Genomic DNA, 22,587 nt, shown 5'->3' on the forward strand with positions numbered 1-22,587 from the left:
GTTGAAGAGATTTCAAACGACCATGATCTGGGTGAGGAGAACGTGGTACTCCGATCTCTTAGACCTGTCCGCCTCAACGGTTGCCTCGACTCCCAGATCTCCTGACCCAGTTGGAAGGTTGGATACTCCATCCGACCACGCAGTCCCTCAACCTACATGCGTGGCACTTCAGAGGATGAGGTATAATGACTGGGACCTCTCGGAGGAGGTACTCAAGGTGTTGCTGGCTGCACGCAGACCATCTGCAAGATCTCTGTACGCATTCAGGTGGAGAAAATCTGAGACGTGGTGCGGGGAACGATAGATCGATCCCATCTCTTGTCCCACCACTACAGTGATGGAGTTCCTGCTGTCACTGGCTTCAGCAGGCCTTCACGTTACCACAATCAAAGGATATTTGGCAGCCTTGATCGTGTTCTAAAGGTCCCCGGATCAAGGTTCTTTCTTAACATAATGGCCATGCTCCAATTCCTGAAGGGCTATGTGAATACGTTTCCTCCAACTCCCTTTGTTGTCCCGGACTAGCATTTTAATCTGGTTCTGTCATCATTGATGGCGGCTCCGTTTTAGCCCATGTATTCCAGTTCCTTGAGACCATTGTTCTTGAAAACCGCCTCTTTGGTTGCAATCATGTCAGCCAGGAGGGGTTAGTGAGTTGCAGGCATTGTGCTGCAAGCCCCCATTCCTGGATTTTTTTTGGGGGGGAAAAAGTTTCCCTTAAAGTCAGACCTGGCTATCTCCCTAAAGTGGTTTCTGAGTTCCACCTCTTTCAGTCCATAGATTTACCAGTCTTCCACACTCCACTGAACCCCTCAAAGGAGGAGGAACTATTCCACTATTTAGATCCTAAAACAACCTTGAGCTTTTACGTCGCTAGGACATCTGAGTTCCGAAAATCTGACCAGCTGTTCGTGGACCATTCTTTGTCTCACAAGGGTTTACCCGTAACGAAATTGATTCTTTTGCGATGTATTTTACGCCCGGTCCTTTTCTGGGCTCGCCTCTGGTCTAATCCTCACCTTTGTAAATACAAAGGGGCAGTTACAGATGTTTTGTCCCAGCAGGGGGGCAGCTCCTTAAAGTGGGCTGCCCATGTGAAAAGATGTCTGGATATCTGGGTTTGCTGGGTTTGGAGGATTACTGGTCAAATCCCTCAATCCCTCGATCATCACACCGGTTGCAAAAGAAGCAATCAAGAGCGCAACAGGGGCAAAGGTACGGGAGGACATCCAGGGAAGATCCAGGGCTTCTGAGGGGCTTCTGAGCAGCTTGCCGGATATCTTTCAATAAAGACGCGGACGGGCTGCGATGAATACCTGGACGTCTCGCCCAGGTGGGAAAGAACATTAAAGTTCCTTATTGGAATCTTGCAGACTGCTGTATTTCAGCATGGATGGAATATTGCTGTTTCTGCGTCATGTATCCTTTGTGGTGAGTCTGAAGAGACGGTACAACACCATTTGTTACTCTGTCCGGCCACCATGCCTCTGAGGAAGTGCTCCCTGAAGCCTCTGTTCTTAAGCCGTGGATGTAGGTCCCTAGCTGGGGCTATGGCAATGTGCCTGGGCACCTCAGATCAGGAGGCTGTGCTTGCCACTACAAGTAATCTGAGCTGGGCAAGAAAAATGCATATGAGGAAGGCTAATTTGCTGAAAAGTGCTATGGGCTAAATACATCTTTCTGTGCGAGCTGCTATTGTCTGTATAATGTTGGTCTGTTTTTATTTGGTTTTGAGGTAAAGCACTGATTGTGTAATTTTACTGGAGTAATTATGAGCTAAGCGATTGTGACGATGTAACTAATGTGTTTTTTAACTTTTCTGTGAACTGCTTTTATGACTATTTTGTCGAAATAAAACCATAAAAGTGTAAGTGGAAAGATTATCCTTTGCATTGCAGAGTGCTACCAATCTGCTGGTAAAGAGCTTTCCGGAATCGGAGTCTTGGCTTCTGCAGCCTTACAGAGGGGAGTCCCTGTTAGGGTCATTTGTCATGCTGCCACATGGTCATCCTTGCACTCCTTTACCAGGCACTATTGTCTGGATGTTGCCTGCTTGGTGAGTCTATCAGATAAGGAATCTGCAGGAGAAAAGCAATCCATTGAAGAAGAAATGACGTACCGTAATGATCTTTCTATGGGTTCTTCTTCCGCAGATTCTTCATAGCCCCACCTATCCATCCCTGCTCAGAAGGTTCTTATGGCTTTGCGCTTCTGTCCAAGCGAAGGGACGTCTGTGATGGCTCTGAGGTGATCGCTTCTGTCTGGCTAGCTGTTTGTTTTTCAAAAAAATTAAATGTATTTCCGTTATTCTTATTCACCAGGGATTCATGTTTTTTTTACAGGCAGATTAGCCTTGCCTCCCATTGTTTTTCCTCTGAGTGTTGAAGTGTGGGGGGGAAAGGGGGAGCTGAGGTATGGGGCATAGTGACAACTCCTGACACCACGTCAGGAGCTGACAATCGATCACTGAGCAAAACGGATCGACGGCCGAGTCGAGGTCCTCTACGCCCCCTTGTTAGGGAGAATTCTCTGTGTAGGCTAATTTCCCAAACCTAGTGAGTCCCCCAGCAGCTTTGCTGGATTTTTGGGGTTTATTTTTTTCTCCTGCTAAGAGTGAGACTCTTTTCCTCCCACTCTTAGGCATGATTTGAGAATGTCCTTTGACTTTGTAATGTGTTTTATTGGCTATGGGGTCTTTTACTCCATAGGGCTTCATGTGTTTTTGGTAAGTGTGTTACAAAGCACCCTCAGTGCAGTAACACAGGGGTGTCATAGTGACCCCCAAACATAGACTCCATACCCTGGGACTGACTACTGTCTCCCAGGGCATGTAAAGTCACCATTGGCTTTACTAGTCTTAAATTGTGAACAGAACCAGTACAAACCATCATATTGTGGAAGTACTGGTAGGGGTAATTCTATTGCCCCTGGGTCTGTTTTTCAAGGGGGCAATGTCCAGTCCCCCTTGTCGAGTTTCTGGCTGGTGGCAGTGGTTACCACGCGAAATATTCCACCGCAATATTTCCTATGGGATTTTCCCATTCGATTTAAACGCACCACTTTTTTGGTGCAATGTTAAAGATACCACCGGGTTATTTATTTCATATTTATTCCCTAGTTGGGTCTTTTTGCCAGGACTCGGTTTTAAAATAGCGTTTGTGTTCGCCTCTGTAACTCCAACCCAAGTCGAGCCCTTTGTTCCACTTTTGGCGGGCTTCTACACAGAAGCCTCCAAAAGTGGTGCAACTCTGTCTGGGTCTACAGGATGTGTGGGAGGCGGGGAATAGGCACCCTGGACTGAGTTGCCTTGGCAACTCAAGTCGCACTCTTGTGTGATTGGCCCAGTGGTGAGCTGCCCAGCTCACCACGTAGCATGTTTGATTGACAGCTAGGACTGATGAATGGGGGTTTTCTGCATAAAAGCAGGGCTTTGGGGACTGGAACTTCAGAAGTCGCCACAGGACCTAAAGAATCCAAAGAGGGAGAAGCTGAGCCGACCTGCAACAACGACACCACCGGTGGAGCCCTGCTGAACCGAACTCACCACTTCCCAACGACAGAGAAGATCTTCTTCCAGGAGAGTCTTCTTCCTTTGAGTTGTTGGGGTTAACCAGTTCGCCTTTTTCGCCTTCCTGGATTGTCTCGTGGTCGAATCGCCCATGCCAAGCACCCTGGCGGCCGGATAGCCACGCTTCACCACTACCGCAAATAAAAGGGTAGTACTTTTTAACCGGAAACTCCACGGCTGGTTTCTTCCCTGGCAGTGCAACGACCTCCAGCTTTCCTCCACGTCGAGATCTTCTCTTCCCCTGGACGAAGCACCAGCTTGCACCCGCTGCCAGGAACAACTGCCCCCGCTGGAGATTTCTCACCATTTCAGGTACTGTGTACCGCCTGGTCTCCCTTGCAACAGACTGTCCAAGGTGTCCCGTAAATCCTTGACTCTCTATCCTGGGGTGACCTCTGACCTTTTAACTAACTTTTCTGAACTGATCTAACTCCTTTTTGAACTATCTGCAAAGACTTTTAAAGTGTACTTCAACTGTGTGATCTTGGACACATTCCGCCTTGCTCTCTCCAAGAGTGGGCCTGGCCTATGAACTTTTTGCTCTACAGTAGACCCTGCCTTTCTTGACTTGCTGTGGTTCTTTAAAAGTGTTGGTATTGTGTGTTTTCCTATTTCTGCCTTTTCTCTCCCTTTTTAAATAATTATTGGAGTGCCATCTTGGTTAAGCGCTCACCTCTGTGTGGATAATAAGTGGTGTTCTTTTCCTAAGACTTGTCAAATAATTAATCAGGGACGTGTATATATTTCTAGTGACTGTGTTTGAACTTGCTTGACATATTAGTGCAAGTGTATTTTTACAAGTGTGTTTTTAAATAAATAATGATATACTTTTATACCAAAGCTCTAGTCAGTGTTTGCTTGTGCTACTGTATTTTTGTACCTAATGTGTATACTCTATATACTGCCTAACTCTTCTTGAGAGAAGTCTGACTGCTCAGCCACAGCTACCAGGTAAATCTGGGTGGTACAGACTGCTACCAATTGGGTTTACTGCTAACACCTGTAGTCTTAAACTTTTTGCAGTGGTCCCTAAGGGAACTGCACAGGTTTCTGCCTAACACCCCTGTCGAAAAGGTTTCAGAGCAGCAGAGCTGGATGAGCATATCGATCAGATGAGGAATCTGCGGGAGAAGAACCCATAGAAAGATCATTACGGTAAGTAATTTCTCCTTCTATTTAATGCGCTTTGATAGCAGTGGACTGCGATGGACTATATAGAATGGTCTAATTTTAGCTGACATTCGTACCCTCAAAAGTATATTTTTTCCTTCGGGACCAACTGCCTAGTTTTGTTTTTTCTCTCCTTTGCTTTTATCTCAACTGGTAGAGGAGAAGCATGAGAAGGAATGGTCTATTTTAGCTGTCTTTTATAGTCTCAAACTTTTTTTTAATTCTGCGTCTGCTGCCTAGGTTTCTGTTTGTTCTTCTCTTTGATACTCTCTGTATGGTAATGGGCTGTGACAAATGACTTGAATGAGACCAAATGGTCTATTTTCAGCTGACCTCTGTATCTTGACCATATTTTGTTTAAATGAGACCATTTGTGTTTGGTTGATCACATTTTCATAATGTTTGCTGCATGCACCACTTACAGGTAAGCATCAGATTGAAGATCACCACAGGATCAGTGTGAACCCTCAAATGTAACTCAATTTCCCCCTCCGAACATGTGTGTGGCACAGATGAGCGGTGGTAAGTTACCAGGCATAGAGATAAAGCAAGGTTTGAAGGGAATGGAACCTGAAGAGAAGGGAAAAAATTAATAGGAAGTTCCTGGTGAAGTCTAACATAGTTCAGCCTCTTAGAAAGGGCTACCCTCTCGGGTCTTTTGGTGAGAGGTGGTGCTCTCCCTGGGTGAATAACTGGCTCAGAGCTAACTATGGGCCCGGGGGTGGTACTTCTTGGGAGTCTTTGGAGCTGATCTATCCTATGAGTAGCCCGAGAGCGACCTTGATCTCTCACTTCTTTCTGGTAACCCGTATATCTCTAGCCAAGAGCTGGAAAAATAAGGCGGGACCAAAAGTGCAAGTTGGTTGGTACAAGATCTGGATGGTCACAGCTGCAAAAAAGTTGGGGCGGTGGTTCCGGGTAGCTTTGTCGGACATGTCACTTGTGAGAAACCTGATGAGGATATTCTCACTCTCTGACCCCTTTGATCCTCTGCACAGGTGGCCAGGGAAAGGCCATCGCTATTGGATCCCAACCCTGGGGTCGGAGAACCAAGGGAGGATCACCTGGGTGGAAGGTCCTTGGGGACTGGGAGTGGGATGCCCTTAAGCGAGACATGGAATCCCCCTTACCCTACTAACGACCAACCGAACCCTTCCTCAACCTTTATGGGCTATTGTAAGCCAGTTTCCCTCATTTTCCCACCATTGACACTTGACATACTGGCACAAAGAGGCAACTAAGAGCAATGAAGACTATGCTCTTTTACCACTCTAGTACTGGGACGAGGAAGATGCCTTCTAAGAGCAGTGAAGGTCAGGCATGTCCTCTTAATGGTGGTCAAGCAAGGTTGATTGATCAGCCTCACATGCAGCCAGTTAAAGAGCTGCAGGTGTATAAATGGAGCCCAACCCAGTGGCAAAGGGAAACGACAGGAGAAGGACCAGGAGGCCGGTGTATGCAGCGGAGTACCATTCGGCGTTGCGTGGGAGCTGGGACTCCCTGGAGCAGACTGGGACCTATGAAGGGAGCCGTTCTGGAAGGCTACCCATTACCTTTCTACTCAACGTGCTCATTCTCCTGCAGTGGAGGACCCCCCCAGGAGTGTCTGAGGGGTAGGAACTGGAGCCCCAACACTAAAGGAAGAAGGCCGTATGATCTGCGCTGAAGCACACAGTTTCAAAGCGACCAGTGAGAGTCTGTGGCTTGAGAATCCCAGTGCGCGCGTGTGTGTGTGAACTTTAGCATTTCCTGACCTGCATACCTTGTATCGGAGTGGTCGCATATGGCAAGTAATACGTTTTCCAAGGTGTCCGAACAACGTACTGTTCAATTAAAGTCAAACGAACAATTATATTTGTCAATTATCAAAAAAGGGTAATATCTTGTATCGGAGTGATCGCATGTTTTCGAAGGTCTCCGAGCAGTGAACCATTTCATTAAAGCGAGACCAACAACTTTTCAACTGAAAACGGATGAAAAATGAACCCTAAACAAGCAATATAAATATTGAATGCCGAGCTGAAGTAAAACTTTGTAACCATTACATAATTAACACCTTTGAAACCCAAAGAAAGGAAAAGATATTTTAAATTCTAGTGAACCATTATGTTAAACAAAACACAGTATGCTGAAATCTAATGTGAGTTTACAGATTATACCAACAAGAGATACTGAAGCCTGATGAGCAGTTTAATTTTCAACGTATATGCAAGCTGTAAATTAGCTGAACAAATATTCAAATCAACATTGACAAAAGGTATTTTGTTTTAAACTGTGCAACTTGAAAGAACATTTAATCTCAAGGTTGTTTGAACTGTTACTTGGAACTTGAGGAAGGACAGCAGAGTCCTTACTTGGGGGTGGGGGAAACGAAACCCCAAGACCTGAAAATAACTATTCCATCCTAACTAAGAGTTTCTATGTTCTTTCACCACCTGGAAAAACAAATCGAATTTCTTTTAAATTATATTTGGGGGATTCCCCCCAAAATCACCCCTTCACTATTTAGTCCCTATTCCCCAGACTTGTATTGTTATAGTTGTGAGGGCAAATACAGGGTTTGGACACAGACGGATTCCAAAGTTGTACTCTTTCACTCAGACTTTCCTTAGTTTTATTTAGGTAGGGAAATCCCACCTTAGCATAGGGCAAGTTAGGACTTTTTCTATTCTGACATTTAAGTTAATAAAACTGATTGTTTTGAATCTGGAATCTGTTGCCTGTGTCCTTCATCATTCCTTCACATTTGCTAGGTTGGAACACCCTCGTTAGGATATGGATAGATAGGTGTTTATCTCACCCCTCTTTACTTTTAATAAAAATGGTAAACATTGAAGAAACTACAACTATGTGCCGTCTCACATTTCGGACCCCTCAGTCATCACCTCACTTCTCCAGGCATCTGTATACAAGGAAATCACATACTGTTCCCATTTTCAGACATGCTGTACAGCGGACAAGAAACTGTGACAAAGTCCCAAGCCTGTCTGGTGCTGGATGGGATGTCGACAGGGGCCAGGTGTCCCCACCAGCAGCATTTTGCTAGGCATGCAGATGGTATGGGAGTGAACGCCTGTTGATCTCCTGTAAAGCTCCACTGTCATGGCCATTCACCTCCTTCCTTGCATTCAGCACAGACGGGACGCATAGCTGGAAATATCCTTAGCGCTTGGGAGACTGAGGTTGCAGCGGGCACTATGCCTCCCGGCATTACAAGCACCCACAGCGTTCTTGCTTCTAGGGATGAACAATCAATATGGTCACTGAAAACATGGAAGGTGTTACCACGCTCCCCAACAGTTTCCTCACCCGACAAAAAGCAGCACCCCCTTCTTTATTTTGCCTGCAGTTCAGTACCTTGGCCACTTTGTCTTCCTTATGCCTCACTAACCACTCAAAGTTTTTCGGGTTGTTGGGCGTGCAGGGCTCACTTTCGGCATCCATTTCCCAGGTGCCCTCTGGTGGTCTCCTTAATCCAACATTTTTATGAGAACCTGATCTAAAGCAAAACTCATGGTTAAACAAACTTGCTGTGTTTTAACTCACATACTTAGTGCTCATGTGCTTCAGGAATACTCTCCATCCAGTTCTCCCCAATTGTCATGTTTCCACTGTAAGGAAGACATGGTATCAACAACAGACACAGGCACAATAGATGCAAGTTTCAAAAACCTTTATTTTGTATTCAATAAGAACTCCTAACTGGCCCTAACTCTTGAATGGGAGTAGTCTCAACCATTAAAAACAATAACAAACAAGGCCAAGTCAGTCTAGTCAACATAAAATAACAGTATGGGCCTCATCACGAGTTGGGCTGTAGCCCTTAAATGCGGTGGTAACTGTATTACTGCCACATTTAAGGGCTGGCCCTATCACGAGTTGGGCGCTAAATCGGCTGTTTTACCTCCAGCTTTTTTCTGGAGGTGAAAATCCCTGTTTTCGGTGGTATTACAGCCGGCTGTACTAGTCTGCAGTATTAGCACTGAACATTCCCCATTGGATCCAATGGACCCAATACGGAATGGGGATTTACTGTTAAGGGCCAACCCGTGATCCGGTGGTAATACCTCTGGGCCAGTCAGTGCTCGGGCTATTACAGTCGGCGGTATTAGAGCCGGGAATACAGCCCAACTCGTGATGAAGCCCTAGGAGTCATAAAAATGTACTTTTCCCTCACGCTTTACAATAACTATGTGTAGTGACATGTAGGTAAAACAAAAGAGTGTATTCAAAATTAATGTCAGAATGGTGGCCCTCTACTCCCTTCCCCAAGGTCAAGTCACTGGGGTATTCACAAAGTTCCTTAAGTTGGGTAGACTGCACAGTTCACCAGTTTCTCATACATTCCATAGGCTTCCTCTGCGGCTTAACAGTTCAATACTTAGCAATGATAATTTCACTTATCTTCAGTTGGGCTTCCCTCGCCCCACGTGACGTTTCTCAAACTCACAATTTGTAACAAAATGTTATTTTTCCCCTTATTTGCTCAAGCCCCTCTCACTGACCTTTTACTTTATTCAAAGTGTCCAAAAACAAACTCAAATCTATCTGTGCTTCAGGCTCTTCTTTGAGTTAGCTCCAGCTCAGCGAAATCTTCCTTCCCCAACCTTTATACTTGGTACTTTTCGCCTGTTAGTACCATGCGGTTACAAAGGTCTCTATCACCCCCATACGTGACCACTCCAACAGCAGCCTTCAAATAATGTTCAACAGCAGAATTTTGTCAGAGACCTTCAAACCACACAGTATTGGCACCCCTGTGTGTGACCATTAGACAAATAAAGTGTCTCTTCACAGTTGAATATTTTACTCAGGCAGGTGCAAAGCTCCTGAATTGCAAACCGCAAATGCCCTTCTCTGACAACCTTCAATAACGCGGTACATCTGTCTACTTTCATGCCTTTCCTTGAAGTATCTTTGAACTTTATTCGATCATTAACTTTTATATTACTGAAGCCTTTTCCAATGTGCCTCCTCTTTTTTGGCCTATGACTACAGTTCCCAAAATGTCTCTCTTCCTTAGGCTATGGGTTTTTCCTGTACCCTTCTCTTTTTTAGCTTTTGATAGTGCTTGTTCGGCGTTTCTTTCACATAGTTTGACTTTCATCTATTCACTTGTTTAGTGGGAAAACGCTTTTAGTCAATTAGCATTTCACTCGCTGGTTCACTTTAAAACATTTGGACAATGCTTTGTTACTTCGATTCTCATTTGTGGGTCTGCCGCTTAATTTCCTCTCTATTTCAAAACGTCATGCTTCCATCCTCCCTCCACTTTGGAAAGTACGCATTTCTATGCCCCCTGCATGCCGCATGGCTTGCTTTCCCTCGTTCCTTAGCTTCAACGCATTCGATTGAAAGTGTTAAAATAAAACAGTTCAGACTCGGTAAAAGTGTTGCCTGCGACAAACTCTTTAATTGCTTTAACAATGGCTGGCTACTTTCTAACTACTTGCATGTCTTTTTCATCCATCCAGACATGTTCAATAATGCTTTTGGTTTACTTGTAACTGCTGCACCTGACATTCACCCTCAGGAGTAAAGGGGTTCATTATCCTTTTCCCTTCCCTTCCCCCCTGAAGCATTCTCTTGTGCACCCTCTTCTGAAGAAATCCTCAGCCTACCCCTTCCTTCCGGCTAACTATCGCCGATCTCCATCACTTCTTTATTGGGCAAACTCCTGGAAAAGCTGGCCATCTGCCAACTTAATCTTCACACTGAATCTGTTGGTTGTTTCCATGACCATCAGTGTGGCTTCAGAGCAGCCAGAAGCACGGAAACTGCTCTCTTGAACATCCATAAAGACTTGCTCTTTAACCTTGATTCTAATCTCCCCTCTGTCCTCATCTTATTCAATCTCTCTTTTGCCTTTGACACTGTCAACCATGCCATCCTGCTCAATCGTCTCCGTGATAACCTGGGTGTCACTGATCAGGCCCTGGCCTGGCTGACCTCGTTCCTCTCTGATCGACCCTCACAGGTCCAACTTGGGTCCTTCCTTTCCTCTATCTCACTCTCTAGCTGTGGTGTTCCCCAGGGGTCTAACCTCTCTCCCTGGCTGTTCACCCAATACATGGCACCTCTCACCCACCACATTTCCCCGCTCTTCTCCAACTTTCACTGATATGCGGATGACGCTCAGCTCGTTTTCAGGCTCCCTTCTGCTACCTCTTGTCCTTCTCTCATCTCTGACTGTATATCTGCTATCCAGGAGTGGTGTGCCTCCAACGATCTCTGCCTTAATGCCAATAAGACAGATTCTCCTCTTCGGCACACCTGCACCTCCTTTCCGGTCACTCTCTGACCGGCCTCCGTTAGCCCTCTTCCTGCTCCCACCTGTGAGGCTAAGAACATCGGGGTCATCTTCGACTCTACACTCTTCTTTTCTAATGGATTGTGTCCTCCAACGCATTCCACATCTTTGACATGTAATGTCCACAGCTGTGCACTCCGGAAACTTTTTCGGCTGAGGGCGTCCTGCGTCAATGGCGTCGGGTCCATGTCCATCAAGGGCCTCCGTCGAGGACAACGTCACAGGATGTTATAAATAGGACGCACGGCGCCCGTAGCCTCAGTTCTGTTTTTTTCCCCGAACGTGTTAACTTCGTGAGACACGGCGCGCCTCGTGTGTTTTCTTCATTGAAGATGTCTTTCTATTCGACCCCTCCGACTCCGCGGTCCGGTTTCAAGACCTACCGGGACTGCAAGTCTAAGATGTCGCTCACTGACCCCCACCGCATTTGTTTGTGGTGCCTCAGCGAGTCGCACGACACCAACGACTGCTCGAAATGCCAGTCGCTAACTGCAAAGGCCTTGCGGGAGCAGAAGGGGAAGCTTCAGTTAGGTAGGGGCTCGAAGCCTGTTAAGTCCCAGACTTCCAAGTCCAAGGGGGTTTCCACCGATGACTTGAGAGGCAACTCTCCGCGTCGGAGGGAATCCCGGGGATCTCGGTCCCGGAGCGGTTCCCGCCACTCGTCTTCCTCATCCCGGCACTCGCGGAAGCGCTGTCACTGGTCGCCTTCCCCGTACTCCTTGGAGGAAGGTGCCTCGATGAAGGTTACGTGCCCTACGAAGTCCTCGACTCCGAAGGAATGGCCAGCGTTCAAGAAATCTATGACGGTGATTTTTCAATCGCAGGACACGGGTCCGTTCGCGCCTTCTGACGAAGCCGGCCTGGATCGGTCTCGTTCCGTGGGCTCGCAAGCCTTCGGGCTCGGGTTCGTGACGCGACACTCATTGGGAGCCGGCGAGGTCCCGTACAGACAAGGAATCGAAAGGTTGCAAGAGACGTGTCTCTAGGTCTCGTCCTCGTCCTCAGCGAGACCGCAGCAACCTATTGAGGGCTCGGGGCCGGCGTCGACTTGTTCGTATCAGACCATGGTGCCGTCGGCACCTGAGTCGACGCCGAAGCCTTTGGCGATCACGACGTCAGTTGTCCACACTCTCGATGTCGAAGCCTTCAACACTATCAGCGGCTTCAGGGATTTTTTCTCAAAATTTGCCGTTGGAGTACCCAGGCATGTGGATCCTCTAAGGAAGGCTACATCGAAGTCGGTGTGGAGTTTGGTAGACCTGAGCCTGAGGTTCATGCAGAGTCTTCTTATAGGAGACTCATGGTGCGAGTCTCGGAGTATCTGGGCTGGTCTAGTCCTCCTCAAGACTTTGTGCAGGATGATCTGATGGACATCTTGGATCAAGGTCCGTCCTCTGACCCTGTTTTGCCATTTCATCTTACCTTGCAGAAAAGGGTGGCAGCTGCTTGGCAGTCCCCGGAATCTCTTCCAACTGTGGATAAAATTCTAACTAAGAAATACCACCCTTCTGTTAGTGACCCCAGCTATTTGTCTACTCACCCCACTCCTGAGAGTTTGGTGGTTCAGGCATCTACGGCCACCTCGAGGCAGGCGGCGTACCCTACCATCCGTCTGGATAGAGACGACAAGCGCTTCGACGGTTGGGCCCAGAAGGTATTTTCTGCTGGGAGAATGGCCTTGAAATCAGCCAACACCACATGTGCCTTGGCAAGGTTTTCACACACTCTGTGGAATTGTGTTTCCTTGGCGGCTGAGCATATTACCAAAGGGGGAGAAAGGGATGGTTTTGTTGCTCTTGTGCAAGACGGCAAGGATGCTATGTGTGAATCCCTTGAGTCGGGTTCAGTTTCGGCCGACAGTGTTAGCCGATCCATGGCTGCGAGCACCATGATACGCAGATTTGCGTGGTTGCGGAAGTCGGGGTTTGCTCCGGATGTGCAGGCCCGCCTTCTCAACATGCCCTTTGATGGCGCACGTTTATTTGGCAGCAAGGCTGTCGAGAGCCTTGAGAGGTTGCAGACCTCAAAAGCTGCGGCGAAGTCTTTGTGCACCGTGGTGCATCAACCTCTGCCTTTTCGTTCTAGGGGACAGCAGTGGAGGAGAGGTTCCGTTCGGTACTACTCCTCCTTTGGTAGTACGAGAGGGGCTGCTAGTCAAAGGGGCAAGCGGAAAGGTACCTGTGGTGGACGGGGAAATCATGGTGCCAGAGCCGCTCGGGAAGCTGCCTCTTTGCCTTCAGGCACTTCCATAGCCGCTTCCAAACAATCATGAGGCCATGTCCCATGGTTCGGAGGTTTGGGGAAGACTGTGCAGGGGTGTTGGATACCACAGCCCACAGCTACTGCCTTCCCTTCCTTCAGTGGCCTCACGACAATCCACCGGGGAAACTCTTTGAAGCTTCCGGATCCGCTCCTTGCGCAGGAAATCTTGTCCCTGCTGGAGAAAGGCACTATAGAACTGGTGCCTGTAGCGGAGAGGAACAAGGGATGGTATTCCCCTTATTTTTTGATCCCAAAGAAAGACAGGGGTTTGAGACCCATCATGGACTTGCGTTGGTTGAACAAACTCCTCCGGAAGGACAAGTTCAAGATGGTCACTCTTTCTCAAGTCCTCCAGGCCCTTCAACTTCAGGATTGGTTGATGTCTCTGGACCTCAAGGATGCTTACTTCCATGTGCCAATCAATCCCGCGCACAGGAAGTACCTGTGCGCGGGATTGACTGGCACATGGTTTGCGGCTGGCGACTCGCACTTTGTTTCGGGTCCTGCCATTCGGATTAACCTCCGCCCTGAGGGTCTTCACCAAGTTCATGGTGGTGGTGGCAGCGTACCTCAGGCGAGGGGGGATTCATGTCTACCCCTACCTGTACGACTGGCTGATCCGGGCACGCTCTCTTCTTCTTTATATTTGGCTGATATTTTGAGCATGATGTCTTTATTGACTGAGGAAGCGTTATTTCTCTAGGAGGTTTTGCATTTTCTTTTTTCGTTTCAAAGAGCTTTCAGTTTAGGGGTAAACTACGCGTTGAGGTGTGCTTTAGGTTTGCTTTTGTGCTTTTTTTAAAGGGGCAATGATATCTAACGCCATAGTCAAGGTTTTGTTGTAAAGGTCCACCAAGTCAGATGGGTCGGAGGAGGCAGAGGAGGACTCAAGTAGGGGTTGGAGGAGAGGCAGAAATGTATTTACGGTAATATTCTTTTTGTTCCTGGGAGGCATGGATGGGGCAATGAGGTTGTCTGTATTAGGAGGGGTACAATCTTGGAGGTTCAATAAAAGGTGGGAGTGGTCCGTCCAAGGTTGAGGCTCAATAGAAGTGATGGTTGTGTTGCATTTAAGGTCTGCTATCCAATGAAGGATTCTTCCTTTGTCATGGATGGGGACAGGGACTCTGGGTGAGGCCAAGCTCCACTAAAGGAGTTGGCAATAGATGTGGCATGAGTATCAGTCTTGTCATTGAAACCTAGATTAAGGTTGCCTAGTAAGAGGATTTGTGAGGTGGGTTTGGGATTGTTGGTCAAGAGTGCATTAATTTCTTCCTCGAAGGAGCCCAACGGTCTGGGAGGTCTGTAAATTAGATGCATTGTTATGGTTCTGGAATTTGTGAGTGGAAGTTTTACAGTCATTAGTTTGCAGGAAATAGTGGGGGTGTGTGAGACAACTCTAAGTCCCAGTGTGGTTTTGGCTATGAATGCCACTCCACCTCCTCTAGCGGAATCTCTGTCTCCTCTGAGGGCCGTATATTTATTCTGGGTCTCTAGAAGGAGGGATGGTCCAGCTGCTGCATTCAACCAGGTCTCGGTTAATGAGAGGAAGTCCAGATTCCATTCTAGTATTAGTTCTGCAATGTCTATTGCATGGGCGACTAGGGATCCTGGCATTTACCATAGCTCCTAGGATAGTCTTAGGGTTATTATTGTGGGCAAAGAGTGAGGGTGTGGCCATGGCCAGTCTGGTCTTCTTCGAGTGTTTAGGTTTTGTTTTGGGAGTACGTTGAGGAGAGTTGATAGTGGGCAATGGGGCAGTAGGTATCTTGTAGGATTTTCCAAGTCTTTTGCCAAGTTTGGCATTTCTGCATGTTGAAGGGCATGGATAATAGGGCACCAGTGCGGTGGGGGTCGTGGTGAGACTGCTTTCACATTGTTCAGGACAGGCTGCAGAATTAGCGTCGCTAATCGCCGCACTCCAGAGATATGAGGATAAGGAAGTGACAGTGTACTCTGACTCCGCCTATGTTAGGTGAACCATACACGCAGGATTGTCACGCTGGAAAAGGAGGGGGTTTTTATGTGCAGACGGCACACCAGTGCAATATGCGTCTCTATTAGATAAACTCATTAAGGCACTAAAACTCCCATTGCATATCGCTGTGGTGAAATGTGCAGCCCAAACTAAGAGAGCAGACATGACTTCTTGCAGTTACAAAGCCGCATATGGAGGCCATAAAGGGCAGCATATTTTAAAAAGATTTCTGATTCATTGACGGTTCGATGTAGAAAGTGATGAGCAAATGTCAGGACGTTGTATGATGGTAAAGGAAGGTTTTAATATCTTATCCATTTTACAGTTAATTGTGCTACAAGGCCGAGCTTCATAAGAAGAGCAGGATTTATGGAAGAGACTGGGGTGTTCTTTATCCCCCACAGAGGCTGTATGAAGACAAGATAGTACTGGAAAGCCAGTTATGCCTCAAGCATTATTGAAGGTGGTGCTGCAGCAGCTTCATTACCCCGTGCACACAACTAGAGAGAGGCTTGCTGCCATCATCACAGAAGACCAGTTTTCACCAAATTTGTTAGAACACATGACACAGTTTGTGAAATGCATGATCTGCCAGAAGTTCACAGCAGGGCACTTTAAGGAACTCATGGTAGCAACAGTAAAGACAAACTCAAGTGATCACAGTTCAAGGGTGTTTATAAAACTGTATAATGGGTGAGAAAAAAGTCTAATCTTAACCTAAATCTAAGATGGAAGCAAGCTACGACCATCAAATAATAATGACGTCCTAGTGGTCGTCTTGTTAGATAAAAAGGGCCTGTACTAAAAAAAGAACGATTGCCAAACCTTACAAATAAATTACATAGTAGTGTGGGATAATGTTCACAAGAAAATAAAGAAGTGCACACCATAAGTCAGGATGGTAGGGCTGGGGTCTCCCTTCCCCACGTTTTTAGCAGAGGACAGGGCAGGAACATTGAGCACAGCACACTCCTGAACCTCGCAAGCACAAGTTTACAGTTCCCTTTCAACGATACCAGGACCTTCTGGGACCAAGTCTGAAGTTTTCTGCCAAGTCTCTTGTCTTCTCTGAGAAGGCCTGCTGAACGATAAACAATAAACAAAACAAAAATTCCTTTGGTAATCCTTCATGTTGGGCAATTGCTCTTCGCCCCTTGGATCCCCCTCAGCCGGACTCTGATCCTTCTTGTAAAGTTAGCCTCCCTCAGTTGGGTTCACTTTGTCCTTTCACTCAAAATCGTAGCATTCAAGCAATCTCAATGTCCTTTTGAACCTCTATCCATTGTGGACATCCCTCAGCCGGGTTCACACTTGTCGTTACAATGTTCATGGGTATATCCCTGTTTACCCTCAATTCGCAGAGATCCCTCTGTCGCGTTCACGTTTGTCGCCACAATATTCATAGGTGTTTTAATGCTATGCAGAATTCACTTCTCTCGGTTTTCCAGCCCCCAGTCTCTTAGCCCCCAATCAGGTTTCACCCATTCACAGTTAGATCAGTTTTCCCCAATGTGTCAAAGACTTTCAGGTGTACGAAGGGTTTTGCTTGACCCTCGTAGGACCATTTTGACACTCCCCACCGAGCTCTCCTACGGCCTCTTGGCTCTCGTAATTTCAACAAAACAATATATCCTAAAAAGGCTTCTGTCAGAGTCCTTCGAATGAACGCCGCTGTGACGCCGGACCACTCTGCTTCTGAACCTTTTACTGGGATTTCTTTGAAGTTCAATTATACAAGTTCTTTGTTCAACAGGTCGTCGCCTGCAACCTTGGGCCCAGCACAGTTCGATTTTATTTTCGGTCTTCTCCGACTCACCGGCTGTGCTGAACTGTTGGAGTTTCTTGTTTAGGGAGTCAAGGCTGGCACCACAGCAGCAAGCGCTTCTTCGTGTTTTGCTATCAGCGTGGGAGGGCCCCGTGTTCCATTGACACCTGTCACACCAGCAGGGGGCGCAGAAGCTTGGTTGCCTGAACTGGCGCCGCCTCGCGTCAGGCTGCTTCAAACCATAAAAAAGGCAGTTTATACAGCAATTTTTCTTACCTGACTTGGCGATCCTGCACCTCTATCTCTGTAGAACCTCCAGACCGTGTTCTTCCAAGAATCTGACCTTTTCTCCTGCTCTGCGACGCTGGCAGATCCTCCTGCAGCCAGGCCTCTTCCCGCCGCCTTCTCACACAGACACACATGACCTCTGCCTGCTGCGCCGGTCCGGTCTTCACTCTGAGTTGGACCCCTCTTACTCTGGACCGTGTTGCATTGTCCTGGCCGGACCTCTCCCTGCTTCCATCGTGTGTGAGGCACGGTGCCTCTGTCAGTGGCTCTCCCCTACCCGCTTCCATTGCTCGCGGGCGTGCCGGGCCTCTGCCTTCTGTTCTGGACTTCACAAGCCAGGTCTGGGCTTGCGGACACCTGCCCGCTTCCATCATTCACGGGCGAGCAGGGCCTCTGCCTTCTGTTTCGGCCAACACACTCCTCTTTCCATTGGAGAGCGGCTGACTGCAGCAGCCCTGCTGGCCCTGTGCGCAGAGCCTCTGCCTGCGCCTCCCAGGCTTCCCTCCCACTTTCATTGTGCGTGGATGAACGTAGCTTCTGCTTGACGGCTCACTGCAGCCTTCCTGCTTTGAAGCGACTGCCCACACCAGTGGAACTTGGCTGCCGTGTTATCCTACCCACTCCCTGTGGACTCCATCAGACCCTTCTGCCGACATTAAGGACTTCCTCCCGCCTCCTCCTCTTGCTCCTGCCCGACTTCGCCATCGGAGAGTGGCTGCAGCAGCTCTGCGGAGCATTCTTTATCAGGCCCTCCTGCCAGCATTAAGGATTCATCCTCCTGCTTCCTCCTCCTCCTCCTCCTGCCTGACTTGACCATCGGAGAACGGCTGCAGCAGCCCTGCTGGACTTGCCTAGCACATAGAGCACCTCCGGTCCTGGCTCTAATCAGCCGGCTTAGGATCCAATCAACCAGGCTCCCCTCCCGCTTTCATCATACGTGTGTGAGATTTCTGCTTGGCGGGTCACTGCGGCCTTCCTGCTCTGAAGCAACTGCCCATTCCAGTGGAACTTGGCAGCGGAGTTGGTTCGCTCTACTCCCTGTGGACTCCTTCAAGCCCTCCTCTGCCGGCATTGAAGACTCCTCCTCCTGCCTTTCTCCGTACTGAGCACTAGACCCCCATCTACAGCCTCTGACTTTATCTACTCCCCCCTTCCAGGCTGCTACCTTTAGTTTGTCCTTCTGCTCAGCTCCAGCCTGCTGCATTTGGGAGGCTTCCTGGATGGGCTAAGGGAGCTGCTCCCTGCCTGAGGATCCCTTCCTACGTGCTACTCCTGCTCCTACTACACCATTCAAACTACCGCCGGTTTCATCCTCCATTGTAAAGACAGTGCCTTTGCTTACCTCACGCCCCTAAAGACACAACCCTGGACAGCTACACTTCCTCTTGGATCCTCATCACTGTCTAGCCCCTTAACTCCCCCTGAAGTTCTCTGCTGTGCCTTCTCAAGCTCCTGCTTTCCACTGTGGTACCACAAGCTTCTCTATCTGCTGCTCCTTCACTGCTCCTGGCTTCTCCCCTCCACTAAGCCTTCCTCGGTCAGCACTTGTCATCACCCTCACTGTGTCACTATTGCTGACCCCACTCATTACTTCCACTTGAGGATTGGTGGTTATTAACCTTTACCCTCTGCTGTCTTCTACTTCTGTATTTCAGCCCATCTGCTTCCTCTTGTACCCTCCTAACTACTTCCCTGCCTCCTCCAGTGCCCTTACCCACCGCATACTGCCCATCACTACTGTCACCTAAGGTCAATAGTACAGTTATACCTGTATACTGAACCTCTCTGATCGGTATTTTGATTACTTCTACCTGGTCTCTCCTGACTTTTATCCCTCCACCTCTGTTCACCCAATTACCCACCTTCCTCCCCTCCTGAGACCTCTTATCCTAGATTCATTCATTCTGATCCGGATTGACCTATCTCCCCACTGACGCCTTCCTTCTTTTCCTCCCTCCTCCTTCCTCTATACACATTCCCCCTTCTTTTCCCCTTTTATTCCATCGTCATCATACCACTCTCCTCCCTCTGTTATGTGTATTGCCAAATTCCTCTCTCCCCGTCCTCATTACTCTGCCCTCCCTTCTCCCCTATGCCCTTCCTCTCCCTCTCTCCATCTCCCTCTTCCTCATGTCCATTCCCCTCCTCAAACCCCTCCCCCACTCTTCCCACTCCACACCTACCCCCCTCACCGTCCTAACCTTATCTACCCCCCCACATTGTTCATCCCTCCAGCCTCATCAACATTGCTCTCTGGAATGCCAGATCCCTCTGCAATAAGACTGCTGCTGTCCTGGACATGTTCTTTCGTCTCAACCTTTATTTCCTATGTCTAACCAAAACCTGGATCCCCCATCACAACTCTACAGTCCCTGCTTCCCTCACCACCTCCTCTTCATCCTTCTCGCATATCTCTCGCTCTTCTGGTTGTGGCAGTGGCATTGGCCTCCTCTTCCACCCTAAATACCTTTCTTCTACCTCCTCGCCGCCTCTTCCTACTTTCCCTTCCTTCGAATACCTATACAAATCCTTTTCTTCCCCTCACCCTATCTCCTTTCTAATCATCTATCGGCCTCCTAGCCCCCATTCCTCCTTCTACGACGACCTAGATCACCTCCTTTCACTTATCTCTCCCCCCCCCTCTACTCTAACTGTACTTGGCGACTTTAATCTTCAATCTTCACTTCCCTACTCCCCCTCAATCCTCCCACTTTTCTCCATCCTTGACTCCTATCTCCTTTCCCCTCTCCCTTCCTCTCCTACTCACTCTTCTGGCTCCACTCTTGACCTTGTCTTCAACTCAACCTACCCCTCTTCTACCGTCTCTACACTACCTATCTATCTCTCTGACCATGCTTTACTCTCCTTCTCCCTTACTACCCTTCCCCATTCATCTTCTTCTATACCCTCCCCTACCATCTTTTCTCGACGTGACCTTTGCGACTTTAATCTGTCTCTCTTTTTCGACACTTGCTCTTCCTCTCTTCCCCCACTCCCTGATTTCTCTTCCCTTTCGGCCAGTGAAGCACTATCCACTCTTTCCTCTTCTATCTCCTCCATCTTGATCTACTTTACCCCCTCTCCTCTTTCCATCCTACTCGTAAATCCTCTCAACCATGGCCCTCTCCTCAACTTCTCTCCATGCGTCATCCCCTACAACGTCTCGAGCGACTCTGGCTCAAATTTCCCCCACTATCCAACCAAACTTCATATTTCTCCTACCATTATCTTTATGACTCATGCCTTACCTCTGCTAAACGTTCATACTACTCTAATCTTCTCCACTCACAAGCCTTTCACCCTCGCCGTATTTTCCAAACCCTCTCTCATCTTCTCTCCCCGCCTATCCCTGACCTTCCACCCTTTCCCCTTCCGACTTTGCAAACTTCTTCTCCTCCAAGACTCTTTCTCTTTGTCAAAAAATTAACTGCTCTTCCTACTCCCTGTTCCCCCTCTCCCTATTCCCCTTCAACCTGCATGTCTGACTTCTTGCCTGTCTTCCTCTTCTGACGTATGTCCCTCCTCCTGTCCAAAGCCCACCCTACGTCTGCCCAACAGACCCTCTCCCCTCACTTCTTATCCCCAAGATCTACCCTCTTTTTATTCCTTACTTAACTTCCTTCTTCAACACCTGCCTTTCCTCAGCTACCTTCCCCTCCGCATTTAAGCATGCCACTATCGTACCTATTCTGAAGAAACCTTCTTCTGATCCCCTTCTTACCTCTAACTTCCGTCCAATCTCTCTTCTCCCATTCCTCTCTAAACTACTTGAACGCCTCGCCTATTCCCAGCTCTCAGCCTTTGTCACTAATCTTTCTCTCCTACCCCCCTTTCAATCTGGTTTCCGACCTAAACACTCTCCTGAAACTGCCCTCACTTATATCCTTAACTCCCATCTCTCCGCTGGATACTCTAAGCAATACTCTGTCCTTATTCTCCTTGACCTTTCTGCTGCTTTTGACACTGTTGATCATCCCCTACTTCTCAGCACTCTTTCTTCCTTTGGTTTCAAAAGCTCTGTTCTTAACTGGCTCTCCTCTTACCTCTCGTCCCGCTCATTCACTGTCTCCTGGGGCGGCCGTTCCTCACCTACCCTTCCCTTGAAGTATGGAATACCCCAAGGTTTGGTTTTTGGCCCTTTCCTATTCTCTCTCTACACCTCTCTCCTTGCCCCTGTTATCTCTTCATTCGGTATTTCTCACCATTTCTATGCTGTTGACACCCAACTCTTCCTTCTTTCACTTCCTTCTCCTCTGACCTCCACCTTAAACTCTCTTCCTGTCTTACTGCCATTAAAAACTGGATGTCATCCCGCTTTCTTTCTCTCAATACTGATAAGACTGAAGTCTTATTCTTTCCCTCCAACACTCTTCCCCCTCCCTCTCCTCCACCTTTCATTCACCCCCCCCCTCTAATCTTCCTATCTCTGCCAACGCTCGGAATCTAGGCATTCACTTTGACTCCTCCCTCTGCTTTTCCCACCATATTTCTCTTACCTCTCGCGCCTGTCGCTACCACCTCTTCAAAATGTGCAAAGTCTGCTCCTCTCTCACCATCCATGCGTCTAAACTTTTAAACTCCTCCTTTATCTCGCCTCTTCTATTGCTCCTCTTTACTCTTTGGACTACCTGCTTCTCATCTTGCCCCCCTCAAATTTTTCTACCACTCAGCCATCCGTACCCTGTCTCCTTGCCCCGCATGACTCCATTTCTTCTTCGCTTTCCTTCCTTGGCTTGCTTCCCTTTTACTCCCAACTTAAATTTCATTTCCTCTGCCTAGTCTTTAAATCTCTCCATGATCTTGCTCCCCCTTATCTCTCCTCCCTCCTCTCTTTCTACATTCCTTCCCGCTCCCTTCGTTCTGCTGACCACTTCCTTCTCACCGTCCCTCCTTCCCCATGTGCCTCCTCCCGTTTCCGCTCCTTTCAGCTCCTAGCCCCCCTGCACTGAAACTTCTTACCTCTCTCAATCCACTCTATACCCACCTTGTCCTCCTTCCGCACTTCCCTGAAATCCCTCCTTCTCTATTCCCATCCATGAAACTTTCCCCACCTCTCATTCTCTCTCCATCCCTCAAATCTTCCCTATGATCCTCTCTCTACCCTCCCCTTACCCTCCCTCATTTTCACCCTTATACCCATTCTGTTTCCCTCCTCCTTCCCTTCCTCACCCCTTCCCTCTTCCCTCACAGATTAATTGCTCTACTTACAGTTTGATTGGTTTGATTCATGATTGTAAATTGCTTCT

The 22,587-nt window shown here is 48.1% G+C and overlaps 1 protein-coding gene across 4 annotated transcripts in view; it reads left to right on the top strand.

Moving 5' to 3' along the window:
* VPS13C (vacuolar protein sorting 13 homolog C) overlaps nt 1-22,587 on the top strand; it is a 5,236,720-nt gene that overhangs the window by 3,089,421 nt on the left and 2,124,712 nt on the right. The gene's annotated exons all lie outside the window — the stretch shown is intronic.

Source organism: Ambystoma mexicanum, chromosome 11 (assembly GCF_040938575.1).
Source record: "Ambystoma mexicanum isolate Mex_15411 chromosome 11, UKY_AmexF1_1, whole genome shotgun sequence".
Classification (NCBI taxonomy): Eukaryota; Metazoa; Chordata; class Amphibia; order Caudata; family Ambystomatidae; genus Ambystoma; species Ambystoma mexicanum.